This window comes from Oratosquilla oratoria, chromosome 13 (genome assembly GCF_046742065.1).
Source record: "Oratosquilla oratoria isolate Oo_2021 chromosome 13, ASM4674206v1, whole genome shotgun sequence".
Taxonomy (NCBI): domain Eukaryota; kingdom Metazoa; phylum Arthropoda; class Malacostraca; order Stomatopoda; family Squillidae; genus Oratosquilla; species Oratosquilla oratoria.
Window position 1 is genome coordinate 41,988,119 of NC_134789.1, and position 10,000 is coordinate 41,998,118.

Below are 10,000 nucleotides of genomic sequence, written 5' to 3' on the forward strand. Positions count from 1 at the left end.
TAAATTAAAAGAGAAAACAGTGAGCGCTAAAACGATACACTAGTTTAAGAAAGAACTGGATGCGGAAAGATGCAACTGCGGGTCCCTACGAGCATAGCTCTTCTCCCGCAAAATACAACTAGGTAAATACAACTAGGTAAATACAACTAGGTAAACACACACACACACACACACACACACACACACACACACACACACACACACACACACACACACACACACACACACACACACACACACACACACCAACTCCTTGCCCATTAGAATTAGAGAGGCGGCTCGTGGCGCTGTGATAATTATTTTTTTCTTTTTTCAGCCTAGGGCGGGATTCGGAATGAGATTACTGAATTAGGTGTCGAGAACGGTACCACTGCGCCGTCAAACCGCGCGCGCGCGTGTGTGTGTGTGTGTGTGTGTGTGTGTGTGTGTGTGTGTGTGTGTGTGTGTGTGTGTGTGTGTGTGTGTGTGTGTGTGTGTGTGTGTGTGTGTGTGTGTGTGTGTGTGTGTGTGTGTGTGTGTGTGTGTGTGTGTTTCTTGTCCTGTTTGTGTTTGTGTGTGTGCGTGTGTATCTTGTCCTGTGTGAGTTTCTCTGTGTGTGTGTGTGTGTGTGTGTGTGTGTGTGTGTGTGTGTGTGTGTGTGTGTGTGTGTGTGTGTGTGTGTGTGTGTGTGTGTGTGTGTGTGTGTGTGTGTGTGTGTGTGTGCGTGTGTGTATATGTCTGTGTGTGTGCTGTCCTGTGTGTGTTTGTGTGTGTGTTTGTGTGTGTAAGGTCACCGCATTATCTATAGTTACCCATAGATCGTGTCATGCGAGTATATGAACGCTGAGCTTTCATTCGTGAGAGTAATAACTGTCGATCATGAGTCCAGCATGTGATCCACGACTGTAGCGAATCACGTACACACACACACACACACACACACACACACACACACACACACACACACACACACACACACACATAAGCGTACATACATTCTCTACGCTCGTAACGAAGAGGCTTTAAGAAGAAAAAGGTTTATGTTGTTTTCTTTATTAATAGCCAAGTTTTCCTTTATATTTTTACTTTATTCCTCTTTATTTGATACGTTATCTCTTTGATATAGAGGGGCGCCCCGAAGATGAATGAAATAGCCAGGCGGTAACCAGAATATAAGGAAAAGGGACACCCGGTAAGCAAGGGGCTAATAAAGATTAGTTTGAATCCCTTTGGCAAATAAGGCTTATAATAGAAAACTGAATTGGTCTGCATATAACTGGTCCTGGGCTCAAATAAAGAGAGAGAGAGAGAGAGAGAGAGAGAGAGAGGGAGAGAGAGAGAGAGAGAGAGAGAGAGAGAGGGAGAGAGAGAGAGAGAGAGAGAGATCACGCGTTGGCCAGAATAAAGCTTTTCAGGATTTTCGCTCTAATTAATCCTTTTTATTCCCAAATCGCATTCGATTTGTTGTGGTTTCGAATCTCGCACTCATCTCGGATTCCCAGCAGTGACTGTATTACGTGCCCCCAACAGTCCCCAGAACGCTGAGTATCTGTTTCAGCCGCAGATACGTAGCGCCTCCTGGGGTAGGCTTTTTTCCTTCCTCCTTCTTGACCCTCACCTTAGTCTTACTAACCTCCCCCCCCCACCCCCCACCCCCCACTTTTGGTCGAAGTCTTCTGTTCTTGAAGTGTTGTTGCTAGATCGAAGAAGCTACAAGTTTTTTTTTTTTTTTCCTTTTCTCTTCTCGAAATTTTGAGAAAAAAAAAAACTCTTCTTGCCCACATGTACTTTCTCCTTTGTCTCTTCCTTTTTCCGTACCTCTTCCTCTTTCTCTTCCTCTTCTTCCTCTTCTTCCTCTTCATACTCTTCCTTCGCTTTATCCTCATCCCCTTTCCCTTCTTCCCTCTGTTCTTCTACATGCTCCTTCACCCTCTTCCGCCTCTTTCTCTCTTCCTCCTTCTCCTCCTCTTCCTTCTCTTCCTCTTCCTTCTCCTCCTCTTCCTTCTCCTCCTCTTCCTTCTCCTCTTCCTTCTTCTCCTCTTCCTTCTCCTCCTCTTCCTTCTCCTCCTCTTCCTTCTCCTCCTCTTCCTTCTCCTCCTCTTCCTTCTCCTCCTCTTCCTTCTCCTCCTCTTCCTTCTCCTCCTCTTCCTTCTCCTCCTCTTCCTTCTTTTATCCTCCTTTCCTCCCTTTCCTATTCCTCTTCTTCCTCCTCCTCCTTCTTTCTGCTCCTCCTTTCCTCCCTTTCCTCCTCCTCTTCCTTCTCTTTAGCTTTCCTTCCTCCCTTTCCCACTCCTCTTCCTCCTCCTCCTCCTTCTTTCTGCTCCTCCTCTTCCTCCTCCTTATTTTCCCTTTCCTCCTCTTCGTCTTCCTCCTTATTTTCCCCTTCCTCCCCTTCGTCCTCCTCCTTCTCCTACTTGCCCCCCCCTTCCACATTCTCATCCTTGCCCTCCTCATTTTCCTCTTCGTCAATCCTCCTCTTCTTCCTTCTTTTCCAACTACTTTTCCTCATCCTCATACTTCTCTTCCTCTTTCTCCTCTTTTCTCTCCTCTTCCTCCTCTTTCTCATGCTCATATTTTCCTTCCTCCTCCTCCTCCTCCTCCTCCCCTTCCTCTTTCTTCTCTTTTTCCTCCTCTTTTACCGCCTTTCCTCCCTCTTCCTGTTCGCCCTGCCCCTTTTCCTCTTCTTCACCCTCTCTCTCTTCGCCCACGCCTCCTCTGATGACGCAATGTCGTCGTTTCTGCCAACTCTCATCTGGCGTTTCCGTTAATCTCCTCCTCTCCTCCTCTCCTCCTCTCCTCCCTCTCCTCCTTTCCCTCTCTTTTATTTCGTTTGCGCATTAGATTTTTCCTTTTTTTCTTTTCTTTTTTCTTTTTTTTTACCTTCCAGTTTTTCACTTCCGTTTACCTTTTTCCTTCCTGTAATTTTTTCTCAGTCTCTATCCCCTAACCCGCAAAATCTCCCTTAACGTTTTGACTACTCAGAGAGTGCAGATTGAATAAATTAAATCACCTGGAGTCAAGCATAACGAAGGAAAAAAAAGCAGTCGATGCGAGAGGGAGTAGGCAAGATGATCTATAAAATCTTTTACAAAAATCTAGTCTTAATTATTTTTCCTTCCTTCGTTTGCTCCCGTCTCCCAATATTCCTCCCCCTCCCACCCCCCGACTTCCCATCTTCAAGCCTTCTTCCCAGCTCGTATTTTCCCTCCCCTTTTAATTCCCAGCACTCCGCGTTCAATCACTCCCCCTCCCCCACTCTCGCCCCTCCCTCTTTGGGAGTGATACTTCACTCCCGAATTTCGAAAAAAAAAAAAAATCTTAGCCCCCCCCCCCACTCCTACGCTCCATACATGATTATTCTTAGGTAATAAACTTTTCCTCCCCTATCAGCAAAATATCCCCACCCCCATTTCTCTTTATCCTCCCTTACCCATGACCTGTTTTAAAAAAAAAAAAATAATAATAATAAAAAAAAAATCCCTTTCGCCCATACCCCTCCCCTTTACACAAACCCCTCCTCCCTTCTTTCCTTTGGGCTCATTCGTTCGCTTATGTCCCTCCTTTCCTGACTCCGACACTTGATTCGGTTCACTTCTTTATGGTCTCAAATTTCTGAACCCATACCTCCTAGCCTGTGACCCCTCCTTTTCGCAAAAGCCCCTCCCTTTTGTGACCTGTGACCCCGCCTATTCTCTTATCTCCTCTTTGAACCTTCCTTTAACGCACAATCCCCTCCCTTCTGTGACCTGTGACCCAGTCCATTTTATCATCTCACTCATTGACCTTCCTTTTACGCACAAGCCCCTCCCTTCTAAGACCTGTAACCCCGCCCAGTTCCTACGCTCCCTCCTAGACAAGTCCTTTTCGTACAAGCCCCTCCTCTCTGTGACCTATGGCCCCGCCTCCTCCACCAAGGCACCCCGCCTCACCTGCACCTCCTCACACACACACCCTACCCCCTTTTGATCCCTCCTTTATGCCTGACTACCTCCTTCCTCTCACTTAGCCACGTCGCGCCTGACGAAGTGAGGGGCGCATCAACGTTTACTTTTACTCCATTGCACATTGCCCAGTAAAAATTAGACTGTGGCCCGTAATTAGATTTGCACGGGAGTGCGTGTGCGTGTGTTCGTGTGTGTGTATGTGTGTGTGTGTGTATGCGTGTGTGTGTGTATACGTGTGTGTGCGTGCGTGTGTGTGTGTGTGTGTGTGTGTGTGTGTGTGTGTGTGTGTGTGTGTGTGTGTGTGTGTGTGTGTGTGTGTGTGTGTGTGTGTGTGTGTGTGTGTGTGTGCGTGTGTGTTTTCACCTTGGTCTTTGGATCACGTGTTGGACTCGTGATCGACAACTATTTACCTCCCGGAAGAGATCTCAGAGCTCGTATGACCGATCTATGGGTAATGCTTTGACCTTACACGCACGCGCACACCCAGCTCCCCACCCACGAGAGTTGGAGTAACGACTCGAAGCGCAGCGATACTGATATTATTTTCAGCCTTGGGCAGGATTCGAACCCGCACCGACGTGGTGACAGTCTGGGACTCTACCAACCGCGCCACCGAGTCGAGTGTGTGTGTGTGTGTGTGTGTGTGTGTGTGTGTGTGTGTGTGTGTGTGTGTGTGTGTGTGTGTGTGTGTGTGTGTGTGTGTGTGTGCGTGTGTGTGCGTGTGTGCGTGTGTGTACGTGTGTGTGTGTGTACGTGTGTGTGTGTGTGTGTGTGTGTGTGTGTGTGTGTGTGTGTGTGTGTGTGTGTGTGTGTACGTGTGTGTGTGTGTGTGTGTGTGTGTGCGTGTGTGTGAGTGTGTGTGTGTGTGTGTGTGTGTGTGTGTGTGTGTGTGTGTGTGTGTGTGTGTGTGTGTGTGCGTGTTTGTGTGCGTGTGTGTGTGTGTGTGTGAGTGTGAGCGCTCGCGCATATGGTGTGAGGAAAGACGCCTTATTTTGTAGGCGAGCTGATTTCATCCGTGGACGCTAAAACGGGGTCATGGATCAGTCGAGATGATCTTAACCCCGTTACAACATCCCCTTGGTTGAATAACATCACCTGACGCAATTTAACCATAACAAAGTTCAAAAGGTCCGTCACCTTGCCGAAGACGTTCAGGAGTAACAACGCATCGCGTTAGTTGATATAAATCACATGACGATGGTTCATCACGCCTGGAATTGCCCTAGCAGTGTTGTATAGCGAGCTCTCATCACGATTCGGTGTGACATATTGCATCGCTCGGGACGCTAATGACGCAATATGTTCCCTTTCAAGCGAACGACCTCATCAATTGCTGATTAACCCATTGCAGGGTCGAGGCTCCTCCCATGACGAAGCAAGTCGCCTGGCCTCACTCACAAGGAGTGAGGACAATTCCATCAGCTAAATAGAAATCCTCTGGTTAGCACCAATCAGAATAAATGACAAAGCTGCATAGCATATAGAAAAAGTTGAATTTTTTAGATGTTGAAAATACTCTTAAACTTTCTTTATACATATATATATATATATACACATATATATTTATATATATATATATACATATATATATATACATATATATATACATATATATATATATATATATATATATATATATATACATATATATACATACATATATATATTATTCAACCACAACATTATTTCCTGCGCTTTTATCGCAATGATTGCGATGGCATAATTACAAAATAAAAAACGAAAGCGCAGGAAATAATGAACAGGACAAAATATAACAAAGAAAAAGAAAAGAACGAAATATTAGTAATACCGAATTTCACAGAAGTCACAAAAATAAGAAAATATTTAGAACAAAATAACATTAAAATAATTACAAACACTGGACAAAAGATAGGAAAGATAATAACATATAAAACAACAAAATTCAGAAATGAAAATAGCATAGTATACAAAATCCCATGTAACGGATGTGAAACGTCATACTACGGAGAGACTGGACAAGGAATCACAAAGCGGACACAACAACACAAAAGCGACATTAGAGCACACAGAACCAGCAACTCACTTGTGACACACATAGACAAAACAGGACACTTGCCAAATTGGATAAACACAGAAGTATTACACCAAGGTCTCGACAAGAAAATGAGAAAAGTTATAGAAGCTGCAGAAATTAGTAAAAATAATTCGAATAACAACAGAGGAGGATTCATTACATGGTCTCGCCCAGCCGCAACACTAGCCATCAACGATTGGAAGAGAAGAAAAAGAGGGAGGAGTCAATAATTCGCGCGGAATATATATAGCTGTGTATCTATCCACTTGATGTAATACCTTGAAAAAGACGAAAGTGTCGAAACGTCGGTAATAAAACTCAAAAGCTCTTCTCGAGTTTCCGTTTCCTCTCTTTCCTCAAATTTGTCACGATGAATAATCATCATATGTATATACATATATATATATATATATATATATATATATATATATATATATATATATATATATATATATATGCGTTGAAACATGAAACAGACGCAGGGAATGTTTCTGAAGTAACAAGTCTTGTTACACAAAAAATATGGTCTCGTCTGTGGCGCCAGAGGGGCTTCTTTGATCTGTTCCGTCCTGTGACTGAACTATTGTTAGAGATGACGGACGGATCTGACGGTGCCCTCGAGCACACGCTGTAGGCGGCGGCGCCGAAATGGGACTATCTAGGTGGATTAGCTTCGTCAGGCATGCAGGGTGCTCTGCAGCAGGGCAGAGGCTCAAATAAAAGTATCTTTGGTTCTTGAGAAGGGGACTGCTTTGTGCAATGCTTGTTTCCCATGTATCGACTTTTCGCCGTTCACTACACGACGTCGTGCTCTCAAATAACTATGGGTGTCTATGGACGTTTTTGCATGTGGTCGTGGACGTGACGTGGACGGCACACAGCGAAAGGTCGATACGTCTGAAACGAACCTAAGGGCTTTCTTTCAGAACTATGTCCTGAGTACTTGGGTCTATCTAGTCCTGTCTTGTGTCCTGAGTGTACTGTTATACACCTTCTCCACGCGCGTGCGTGCGTGTGTGTGTGTGTGAGAGAGAGAGAGAGAGAGAGAGAGAGAGAGAGAGAGAGAGAGAGGGAGAGAGAGCGTGTGTGGTGGGTCTGTGTACTCGTATGTATGTGTGTTTTACCTGTGTGTTTTTATCTCTTTTCTTTGGGGGGGTGTCACTTTTTTCTGCTATGCAGTGGAAGGCAAAACATATCTCACTCCTGGACCTAACTCTGCAAATATGTCTATTACATATTTTCGTAGTGATACAAATTTGAGTTAAAAGGTAGAAAGAAAAATCCCTTTATGGGATGCAAAAATATCTAATGTGCTTCTCAACGCAGGGAGAAAAAAAAAACTGAATTCAGTTCACGAAAAGGACCAGGTGGAAAAGAGAGAGAGAGGGTGAGAGAGAGAGAGAGAGAGAGAGAGAGAGAGAGAGAGAGAGAGAGAGAGAGAGAGAGAGAGAGAGAGAGAGAGAGAGAGAGAGAGAGAGTCGCTGGAAACATTGAGTCCCACATCAGGGAGACGTAGGGAAGAAGTTCTTTGAAGAATACGGTAAAAGTCCAGTACACCAAAGAATGTATTTAGCGATACAAGATTATATTTTGTTCCCAGTTTGTCCTGTGTCTTCCTAAAATATGAATGAATATATAACAAAGCCTTGCCTGACTTTGGCCTAAAACAAAGTAAAAACGACTATCACTGGGTCAAAAGCATTTGTCTTAATTTCGGGTAAAATCAAATGCTCAGCGACGTGGGACGAATCTGTCGTTTTGAGTCGTTACCATAGATTCGATTTTCTGTCATTAGGTGCGTATCATTAATTCAATTAATTTGTTTTTCGTTTTTTTTATCTTTAATTATTTTATTTAATTCTATATGTTTTTTTCATTTTATTTCATTTTCGTTTTCTCAATTCAGTTTGATTTAGAAATAATAATTAATGTATACATCAAAGTAATATATGTTGAGGATAAGTCTGCGTATTGATAAATAAAATAAAGTTCAACGAAAAGAAATACAACAAAAGAACAGTTTTTTACAATTTCGACAGTACAATCAAGGTCATTTGCACAATATTTTACAAACTGTCTTCTAAGCCAGTTGTGTCAGTATATTAAAGGAAATATTTTTTTAGAGATACTAAAATCAACGAGTACACTTTTAAATGCTACACCGTGCAAGATATCAAACATATGTTACTAGATTACATATTATACATAGAAATACATAAGTGCAAAACACATACAGTATATCAAATTCTTTCCTCCTTTACAAAGTAATCGTCTTATCTAGACACTATATGATTTGTATTTCATTAGAAATTTTAAATGTGTTATTGATCATTTACTTAATCTTCTTAAAAAACAAACAATATCCGGTAAGAAATTAATAAGGGTTTGTAATTAAACAAATATTTTTTTTTAACTCTAAAGAAAGGATTAATACCGGTATGACCTCATAAATGATGATTTTTTTTTATTATAATTTTTATGAACGCTGCTTATAACAAAAGGGAATAGATAATCAAATATAATAAATAATAGAAAAGATAATACATACATACATATACCGACGGCTTTTTTTCCCCTTACAAGGGAGGTAGCCAAAAAACAAAGACATATAATCCACTCCCATCCATTCCATCCCCACATACTCCATTCCCATTCACCCCTTCCCTCCCTCCCTCTTGTCTTGGCTCCTCCTGGATGACAGGTCATCCCTGCATCTAGCCCACTGCCCTGGAACAGAAACAGTATATCAAAACACGGCACATCCACAGCATCGCCGCTTCATTTAATCGGCGACCCCCCCCCACCCTTCTCCATCCCCTTCGGGCTGCGTCAAAATATCATTCACATTTACTCCCTTACCCCCATCCCCCCCCACTCCCTTTCATGTATCACATCATCCACACACAACCATTCTCCACTCACTCCTATCTTCTGTCTTCTCCCTTCCTTCTTCCACAAACATTCCACTCTTTCACAATGTCCCTTTTACCCCATCCATCCATCTCGTTCTTTGCCACCCCCTCATGTTCACTCCTTCCACCTCTGTCTTCCACACCTCTTTTAATAATCTTTCTTCACTCATTCTTTCCATGTGTCCAAACCATTCCAATACCCTCTCATCAACCCTATCTCCCAACTCCCTTTCCACCCCCGTTCTCCTCCTCACCTTCTCGTTTCTCACTCTATCCAACCTAGTAATCCCTCCCATACTTCTCAGGCATTTCATCTCAAACACATTCAAAATCCTCCTCTCTTCCTCTTTTATGTGCTCTCGGCACAAACACTAATTCATACAATCTCCTCTTAGCATCTATTTCCAAATGTCTATTTCTTACTTCACTTTTTAATCCCCCAAGGCATTTACTTGCTTCTTTCAACCTACATTCTACCTCCACCTCCATTTCTTCCTCTCCCGCCACATTCGCACCCAAGTATCTAAAGCTATTCACTTCCTCTAGCCACTCTTTCTTAATACTCACTTCCAATTTGCTGCATTACTCTCCCTTACTTTTACCCATGTTTATTTTCAACTTCATTCTTCAGCACACCTTCTCAAACCCTGTCAATAACGTCCTTAATCCCTCCTCTTATCCTACCACAAGCGCAGTACCGTTAGCAAACAACAACTGGCTTATCTCCCATTTTTCTCCCTTTTCTCTAATCATCTCCAATTCCCGGCCCATTACTCTTGCGTTTATCTCTCGCAGCACCCCATCCATGTACACGTTGAACAGTCAAGGCGACATAACACATCCCTAGCGAAGTCCCACCTTTACCTCAAACCACTCACTCTCTCCATTTCTAATTCTAACACAGGTTCTACTACTCTCGTAAAAACTCTTTGCTGCTCTTAAAAGCTTTCCTCCCATCCCATATATCTGCAATGCCTCCCGCAGTGTCTTCTTATCTACCCTGCCATAAGCATTTCCCAAACCCATGAAGCCCCCCCCCCCAAAAAAAATACCTTTTCCTAAAGCTTTCTCACATATATGCTTTAACCTCAAAAATCTGATCCACATAA

At 43.1% G+C, this 10,000-nt stretch overlaps 1 protein-coding gene across 1 annotated transcript in view; it reads left to right on the forward strand.

Annotated features, from left to right (window-relative positions):
* Positions 1-10,000, forward strand: part of bma (SCY1-like protein bma) — a 926,084-nt gene that overhangs the window by 801,517 nt on the left and 114,567 nt on the right. The gene's annotated exons all lie outside the window — the stretch shown is intronic.